We start from the raw sequence: 9,448 nt of genomic DNA, 5'->3' as shown, positions 1-9,448 counted from the left end.
GTCCTGAAACTCACTCTGTAGACCAGGCTGGCTTTACACTCAGTGATCCACCTGCCTCTGGCTCTGCTGGAATTAAGGCGTGTGCCTCCACCTCCTGGATTTGTTTTGCTTTTTTGGGACAGGGTGTCACTGTGTTGCTCTGATCTGCCTCAAATTCACAGAGATCTACCTCTGAAAGAGGGAATAGCGCACCTCTGGGTGTATCTGTGAGGGTGTTTCCAGAGATAGATCATGAAGACTGAACTAGGCTTGATCCCCTCATGGATTAGAATGTTGAATGGATAGTTGGGGATAGAACGGTAGAAAGTCCTTTCTGGATGGAGGAAGTAGGTCACGAGGAACATATCCTGGTGGTTGTGTTGTCCTGTCCTCTTCCTATCATTTCTCCTCTTTGCTTCCTGTTGCTGCCTGCTCTCCCACCACTGTGATGTTCTGCCTCACACTAGGCCCAGAAACACAACCAACCCAGCAGCCACTCAATTTTGTCTAGCTTTGCTTACAAAAGTCTCTAGTATGGAGGGGCAGCAATTGGTGGCTCACATGCATTGTTCCTGAGTCACAGATGAAGACCCTGACGCAAACAGGGAGAAAGAAGCAATGGCCTGAAGAATCAGAGCCAGAAAGCAGCCGAAATGGGGGTGCACGCCCCAGGAGTATCTGATCCAGATATAGAAATAGATTGGATTGTCAGGCCTACTAATCAAGCCTGGTTCTTTTCTTTCAATTGTTACTTATTAGCTGGGAGTTGAACCTAAGGTCTCATCCATGTCAGACAAGTGTTCTGCCACTGAGCCACGCCCCTGGAAACACTGGGGGCTCCTAGGTAAAGCTGTCTTGCTGAGCCACACTGCTGGCTCCTCACTGGAGCATTCTAGCAAGCACCCTCCCACTGAGTGGCACTCTTCAGGCCTTCCCTGATAGATTCTAGGCAAGTCGTACTGCTGAACTCCATCCCTTGCCCCTTTTGAGACAGGCTTAGCACACAGGCTCATGATCCCCCTGCTCTAGTAGACCCCGCAAGTGAGTCGCTGGTCTGAGGCTGCATCACCATACTTGGTGAAGCAATCCCTTTACTGATTTTTCTTCCTTGGTTCCTGAATACTTCTGAACAATTGAAAGGGGTTGTTTTACTTAGGGTTGGTTTGTTTGTTGTTTTTGGTAGGGGTTTCTTGTTGTAGCCCTGGCTGTCTTAGAACTCGCTCTGTAGACCAGGCTAGCCTCAAACTCACAGAGATCCACCTGCCTCTGCCTCCCGAGTGCTGGGATTAGAGGTGTGTGTCACCAGTGCCTGGCTGGTTAGGATTTCTATTGCTGTGACCAAAGGCTATGACCAAAAGCAACTTAGACTTCCAGACCAGAACTGAGGAAGCCAGGTAGGACTGATGCAGAGGCTGGAGGACCACTGCTCACGGATTGCTCCCTCCTGGTTTGCTCAGCCGGCTTCATATCTGTTACCCAAGACCACCAGCCCAGAGATGGTGCCACTCAGAAATGGGCTGGGCCCTCCCACATCAGTGACTAATTAAGAAGTGCACCACAGATTTTGATGCAGGCAAGTTTCATGGAGCTATTTTCTCAGTTGAGGTTTCCTCTTCTACTGTAAAGAGTTGACATAAACTAGCCAGCATAAGGGCAGAGCAGGCAGTCTTGGGCTGGAGGCTGACATGCTGGGTGGTTATATTCTTTAGTCTGTAGTTAGTTCCTGGATGGAGCTACAGCTATTCCTGCCTAGAGCCTCGTTAGGCACCCGCATGACATGTCTTTGGTGTCCTGTGTCATAGTTGGGTTGGTAATGGTGTTCACAGACTCAGAAGCTCCAAGTTTTCCTTTTTGAGGGCGGGCTGCAGGGGCCTGGAAACCTGGGAGATTTGGGATTAAATATTCCAGTTCTTTCCCAGTGAGGGCCTCAGAGGGGAGACCCAGAGCATGCATAGGCAGGGTGGGGTCGTGGGGCAAGGAGCCAATGTCCTGAGTCATAGGGGAGCCAGGGAGTCAGGGCCAGGGCAAGGCGCACAATGCCAGAACTGCTGAAGGAAGGAAAAACAGGGACTGCACTATCATGGGAAGTCAGCAGCTGGAGGCAAAGTCACAGGACAGAGCTGCAGTCAGGCTGGGGCCAGGAATAGACCTGACAAGCAAGGTCTCAAGGACTGGGCCAGGTGAGGCTGGCGTGTCTGCAGATCCCAGAGCTGCTGCCTGGTCTCAGGGTGGACAGTGGCCTAAGCCCGCTGGACTGATTGGTCCAGTGCTGGGAGTGCTCAAGACTAGGGAGGGAGGATCAGATAGGGGTGTGCCGGGCTGGGAGGGAGCACCACATAGGGTGTCTGGAGCTCTCCAGCTATGGTGAAGCAGCTCCAACAGACCCCTCAGGCCCAGACGGACCTAACTACACGCAGGCCCAGCTTCTCTGGAGTCTTCTCAGTTGGGGGCACCGGATGCTGCAGCTCATCTGTGGCTTCTCCGTTGACCCCAGCTTCTCTTTAGAGGTACACTGCATTTCTCAAGAGCCTTCTTCTATGTCATGACTTTTTCTTTTTTAAAATATGTGGAAACAAATTTATAAAATGTGATAAAAATAAAAGCAGGTGATATCAAAATAAATGCACATTTTCCTTGAATTCTCTGTGTGCATAAGCGCTTGTGAGAGCGTGTGCTGGTTTATGTGCGCAGGTAGAGGTCAGAGGACAGCCTCTGGTGTTATCCCTTGGGAAGCATTCGTCTTGGGTTTTGCCACAGTGTCTAGTCTCTGCCTTTGGATTCTGGGGTTATAAATTTGTCTCACCACACCTGGCTTGTTTTCTGTTTTTGTTTTTTGTAAATTACATTTATTTATTATGTGTGTCGGGGATGCCATGGTGTGCATTTAATGACCATCTTTAGCTGCACAGGGAGTTTGAGACTCATCTGGTCTCCACAAGACTCAAGCTAAAAACAAATTCACTGAATTATTTTGGTGTTCGAATTGCCTCAGATTTGTTAGTAGAAACCTCTTCCAGATGGGTCCTTGTGGCATAATCCTGTCCTTTAAAAAATCACTTTGTAGCCGAGCGGTGGTGGCGCAAGCCTTTAATCCCAGCACTCGGGAGGCAGAGGCAATCGGATCTCTGTGAGTTCGAGGCCAGCCTGTACTGCCAAGTGAGTTCCAGGAAAGGCGCAAAGCTACACAAAGAAACCCTGTCTCGAAAAACCAAAAAAAAAAAAAAAAAAAAATCACTTTGTGACTCTTTGATAGAATCAGATGTTCCCACTGCCGTCTGTCTTGCCAACTGTGTATTAAATTACTTCTTTAAAGTGATTCAAACAATCAGTTTAATTTCTATTAGCAGTGAATGGTGTTAAAGTCAAGGTGAGGGTGCTGGGGTCATTGCTACTAGGAGGCAGTGTAGGCTTTCTTCTGCTTAAGATTTATTTTTGTTTTTGTGTATGCCTATGTGTCTGTGCCTGTGTGCGCATGATTGCAGTGCTGGTGACAGCCAGAAGAGGGCACTGGAGCCCTAAAGTGGAGTTACTGGTGGTTGTAGCCTTCTGACATGGTTGCTGGCGACCAAACTCACTCATTTGCTCTTAAGTGCTGAGCCATCTCTCCAGGCCCTCACACATTTTAGTGTTTGGGCTTTTTATTTTTAATAATATTTTTATTTCATAATTAGGTTAATTTCACAAAACAGTCAAGGATTCCCCCATCCTCCCTCCTCTCACCTCTTTTTTTAAATAATATTTTTATTTTATAATGTGTAGCCCAGACTGGCCTCGAACTCATGATCCTCCTGCCTCTGCCTCCTTCAGCAAATCCTACCGGCGTGTGCCATCACAACCGGCTGGGCTTTGTTTATGGAGCCAGGGTCTCTCTATTTAGTCCAGGTTGGCTTAAAGCTTGTAATCCTCCTGCCTCAGTTTTCCAAGTCCTTAAATTGCACATGTATACTACCACACCTGATCTTCCCCGCCCCCATGACATATGTTTATATTTCTTCCTCTAGGTATCCTGGCTTCCGACCACATCACCATATAAACTCCGTCCTCTATTCTGTCTCTGAGTGGCTTCATGCATGCCCTTAGAAACAATAGCTATTTTAAAGAGTTTAGGGGCTAGTCAGGGGCTTGGGGTAAAGGCGCTTCCTGCATAAGCCTGGCCCCAGACCTGCATCCAGGTGGAAGGAGAGAACCCACTCCACAGAGTTGTCCTCTGACCTCTACATACCTGTGTCACGGTCATCAACACACAGCACAAAACCAGTAATACAATTTTATTTTGAAAAATAAGAGTTTAAGGCCTGTCAGTGGTGGGCGTGTGGATCTCTGAGTTCCAGGACAGCCAGGGCTACATAGAGAAACGGGAGGGGGGGGGCCGGGGGATTTTAATCTAGGCATTGGTGGAGCACACCTTTAACCCAGTAATTGGGAGGCAGAGGCAGGTGGATGTCTGTGAGTTGAAGGCCAGCCAGGTTTGCAGAGTGAGTTCCAGGACAGCCAGGGCCACACAGACCTTGTCTTAACAAAACAAAACAACCACAAGTAGTTTGGGATTTGTTGATTCTTTTCCTCTGCCCCCAGCTGAGGGTATGGAGTCAAATGCTGTGCAAGTTAGTGGAATTTGTTCTTTAGAAAATTTCAGTGTGCTTGTGGAACTAATTTGAAATCAAATTGGTTTCATTATGTGCAATCTGCCTTCAATTCTTGCTTTCTTTCCATTGTTACTGATTTATATCTCTTTTTTGTTTATTTTGAGACACTATAGCATAGGTTCTAGAACCTGTGTGTGTGCTCTATTCTGTAATTCTATATTATGTAATTCAATATATCTATTTAAATATTCTCGAAGTTATTCCATACCACTTCATAGAAAATCTCTCTCTCTCTCTCTCTCTCTCTCTCTCTCTCTCTCTCTCTCTCTCTCTCTCTCTATCTCTCTCTCTCTGTGAGCGTGTGTGTGTGTGTGTGTGTGTGTGTGTGTGTGTGTGTGTGTGTGAATGCAGTGTCCATAGAAGCCCAATGTATCGGATTCCTTAGATCTGATATTACAGGTAGTTTTGTGAGCTGCCCGATGTCGGTGCTGGGGCTTCAACTCGGAGTCATGCAAGAGCAGTATGTGCTCTTCATCACTGAGGCATCTTTCCAGCCCAGCAACTACAAAAGGGCTCATGGGTAAAGACACTGTCCGCCAAGCCGGACAGTCAGGGCTCAGGACCCTGTCCTGGCTCCCCTCCAGTTAGGCCACCGGCTCCCCTTGCTCTAGCAACAAACCACCCCTGCAGGTAGTGGCAGAGAAGCCCCCTCCGGCCGGTTGGCCAAACGCTGGGCCCGGATGTCAGACCCCACCCCCAGCGCCTGCCCCACCGGCTCTCCCAAACCCCGCCTCTCCCGGGTCGGACCAATCAGAGAGGCAGAGACATCGAGCGGCCGAGCTCGGGGCAGCCAATGGCAGCGTGCGTGAGATCCTGCGGCCACGCGGTAGCGGGCGGCAGGCGCTGAGGCAGAGGCGACCGCGGCTGCGCTTCTTCACGGCGGGGGCGACCGCGGCCAGTCGCTGCTGAGGCGGCCGCGGGTGCGCTTCTTCTCGGCGGGGGCCGGGCAAGGCCGTCGCCTGGCGGTGAGGAAGCGCTCCCGGGGCGGGCGCCATGGCCACCAGCTAGGGCGGCGGGAGAAACGGCCGAAGCCCAAGATGCCGGAGCGTCTGCACGGCTGCGTCTCCGCCGTCTGCCATCCTTCATCCCGGCGCCTCACCTGCGCACACTCACATCGGCATCCCTGGCCTGATGGAGACCGTTATCCCGTTTATGTGAGACCCTGCCCCCAACCCCTCCCCACTTTTATGAGACAGTTCGCTTTGTAGCCCAGGCTGGCCTTGAACTCAGTGTTGGCTTCGAACTCTTCCCCCGCACACCCCATTTTTATAAGACAGTTTACTTTGTAGCCCAGGCTGCGAAGTCGATTCAATGTGCAGCCCACTTGGTCTTGGCTCAGGCTGACCTCGGAATCGCCGTCTAGCCCAGGCTGGCCCCAGGGTGATGGTCGTCTTTGTGCTTCTGCCTCCTAAGTCCTGTGATGACGAGCATGGGCCACCGTGACCCCCCCTTTCCATGTCCGTCGCTGACTCCCCGTCATGGGGTGTAGTTCACATACCTTTTATTCGAAGACCCTTCATCTCTCTCCTCTGCTTAACTCTCCTGACTTGTCAACCTCCATCTCTTGCCTTTTCTTCTTCTCGACACGTGACCCTTCAGACATTTCCCACGGTCCTGATGCCAGTTCCTTTTTCCTTTTTTTAAGTTTTATTTTATATGTATGCATGTCTTGTCTTCATGTATGAGTGCACCATGTGTGTGCCTAGTGCCCCAGAGGGCCAGTAGAGGGCGTTGGGGACCCGGGAGTTGGAGTCACAGATGGTTGTGAGGCACCCTGTGGGTACTGGGAATTGAAGTCCCATCCTCTGCAAGAGGAACAAGTACTCAAGCCTCTGAGCACTGGGTCCAGTTAGTGCCCTTCCCATGTGAGTGAGGGCCTCACACCGGTTCTGGATTGGCCAGAACGGACTGTGTAGCCTTGAACTCCAAACAGTCCTGCTTCAGCCTCCCACTGATTGGGATGACAGGCGTGAACCACAGTGAGCAAATTGAGAGCCATCCTTTAAACACGGCTGGGGACAAGCAGACGGCTCAGGGAGTTAAGGCTCTTGCTGTCAAACCTGACTACCTCAGTTAGATCCTCAGATCCCAAAACCTGGTAGAGGGAGAGACCTGGCTTCTTCAGGTTGTCCTCTGACCTCCACAAGAGCCACTCATGCGCTAAGAAAGAAATGATGTAAAGTATATCCAAACATAAGTATCATAATTGTCCTTAGATAAGCTGTACCCATAATGTGTTAACTCCTCATTGATGATCGCTCACACAGTGGTCTAGCACATGGAAGGTAGTCCCGCTTTACTTAGTACTTGGAGATCCTTTGACTGGCTCTCCCCCAGACCTCTCTCTCTTTGTGCCTCCCGCTCAACAGAAGAAATTGGTGGGTATTAGGCCTGGACTCTTAAGGGTTTCTCATTTTTGCCTGTTGTTCATGCTTATATAATTCTTATCTATCCTTTTATCTCAGGAAGAGGGGTCCTCTTTCCTAAGGAGGATCTACTTGTCTCTGTCTTCTGAGTGCTGGGATTAAAGACTGCCATGTTCTCTTCTGGCTTCTGAAAGCACTTGTGCATACCAGGTATACATAAACTCATGTAGGCACATGCATTTGTATAGAAAATCCTAGCTGGGCGTGGTGGTGCACTCCTCTACTCTCAGCTCTCAGAAGGCTGAGGCAGCTGGATCTCTGTGAGATCAAGGCCAGGTAGGTCTATATAGTGAGTTCTAGGTCAGCCAAGGTTACATCGTAAGACCCTGTCTCAAAAACAAAACAAACAAAAATCTACAAACAACAACAAAATCTTAACAAAACAAACACAGGAAAGGCAGAGCTACTTGTATGTGCACTTTCTGGCCTCCATACAGATCTGCTACCTCAAGACCAGACCTAGTTCTCCGTCCTTAAGCTCATCCAGGTGCAATCTGTGGAGAGGCCAAAGCTGTGGGAAATGTGTGCTTCTTACCCGTGAAAGTAGAGTGTATGCACGGTTGAGGCTTTCTTCCGTCATTCTAAGTATATTTGAGATGGTTCCTCCAGAGAAAAAGGGAACTGTTTGCTCACGAATGGCTTATAATGTCAAAAATCTGAAATCATTTCTCTTACAACGCACACATGGCTTTTTGCTCATGTCATCCCTAGTGTCTGGGAAGCAGTAGAGAATACCAAGTCAGACCTAACTGGCTCCTGGCTTGGCCAACAGTTTACCAAGTAGATGCATAAAGAAAACCATCCTCCTGAGCCTCAGTTTCTTCACATCTAAAATTATTCTTAGAAATGTTCTTTTACTTTGGTGCTCCCCTCCAATGCCACAGTGCATGAACTTGACCTAGGTTCTGATGCTACATGGCAGGTGCTTTAATGGCTGAGTTATATGCACAGCCCACCTTGTTATTTCTTGTATTAGACATAAGTGATCACAATAAAGGTAAGATTGTTTTATACATCAGTGGGCGTGGGAGTTGACACAGGCAAATGTAACAGACTAATAGATGAAGAGAGCATTAGTTAGGGGCCGGAGAGATGGCCCCGAGGTTAAGTGTTCTTGTTACTCTTCCAGATGACCTAGGTTCAATTCTCAGTACCCACATGGTGGCTCACAACCATCTCTATCTCCAGTTCTAGGAGATCCAGTGCCCTCTCCTGGCCTTCACAGCCACAAGTGCATGCATGTGGTGCACAGACATGCCTGCAGGCAAACACCATGTACATTTAAAGAAAAAGGATGGCAAGGGGCTGGGTTGAGGACTCAGTGAGGAAAGCACTTTCCAGACAAGCATGAGGTTTAGAATCCAGATTCCCAGAACCTGTGCAGAAAGCAGGCAGGTATGGCAACTGTCTTTTTTTCCAGCACTTGGGAGGCGGAAAGATCCCAGGAGCGAGCTGCCTGGTTAGACTCGCCAAGATCTATGAAAGATCCCACTTCAGTAAATCAAGTGGACAGTGATTGAGACTTTGAGTCTCCACATTCAAGCACACAATGCACATGCAAAAGGACCAAACCAATGGAGGGTCAAAGGAAAAGAAACAGAAGGTGAACTTGAACTTCTAGCCTTCCTAAGGCGAGTGAAATGATAGCCTTAAACCTGAAAGGAAGAGCCAGTCGTCTAACCTTAGGAAAGAGATAGCTGCCTAGAGTGTTAGTTGAGGAAGTTTTAATGTGACCATTCTGTGCTTCACTGAATAGCCAATGTGCATATACTATATTATGCTGTACTCTGTGGCGGAAAGCAAAGGGCACAGTGTTGTCAGTGTCTTCTGGGAACTCACAAAGACTCTAGTTACAACCAACACTAACATCACTAACTTCTTGGCAGTTGAAACTTATTCATTCAAAACCAATTCATTCCAGTTTTGGGGGCCGGAGAGATGGCCCCGAGGTTAAGAGCACAGAGGATCTAAGTTCAGTCCCAGCGCTCACGTCAGGTGGCTCACAGTCACCTGTAACTCCAGCTCTAGGGGATCTCCAGTTGCTCTCCTACCTCTGTGGACACTGTACTTATGTGCACACACATTCATATTTAAAAATGACAAAGACCTACTTCCAAGGAGCTCAGTTTGTGGAAAGCAGACAAATTAACCATGAAATGTAACAGAGTGATGTAATCGATGTTAGTACATGACACTAAGGAAGGCATTGAATTGAAAGGATGAGTTGGGGTTATACATAGAGGTGGTGCCTTGCACAAACAACTTGGAGATGCTTCAGGTTGATGCAGGCAGACAGCGTTGGGTGAGAGAGAAGGGGAGACCAGTGCTGGAGGTGAGAGGAGTTAGAGACCAAGGCAGTGCAGGCTGGGGCTGGATCCCAAAGAGTTTTCCTTACAT

General features: G+C 48.9%; 1 protein-coding gene across 1 annotated transcript in view; it reads left to right on the top strand.

Moving 5' to 3' along the window:
- Positions 1 to 5,471: 5,471 nt before the first annotated feature.
- LOC114693664 (protein-tyrosine sulfotransferase 1-like) overlaps positions 5,472 to 9,448 on the top strand; it is a 32,936-nt gene continuing 28,959 nt past the window's right edge. The window contains exon 1 of the mRNA XM_028870150.2: positions 5,472 to 5,779. The gene's annotated coding sequence lies outside the window, so the exon portion shown is untranslated. The remainder of the gene's footprint in view (positions 5,780 to 9,448) is intronic.

The sequence above is a fragment of the Peromyscus leucopus genome, chromosome 23 (genome assembly GCF_004664715.2).
Source record: "Peromyscus leucopus breed LL Stock chromosome 23, UCI_PerLeu_2.1, whole genome shotgun sequence".
NCBI lineage: Eukaryota > Metazoa > Chordata > Mammalia > Rodentia > Cricetidae > Peromyscus > Peromyscus leucopus.
Note: the sequence above shows the minus strand (reverse complement) of the source record. Positions and strands in the feature narration are given on the sequence as shown.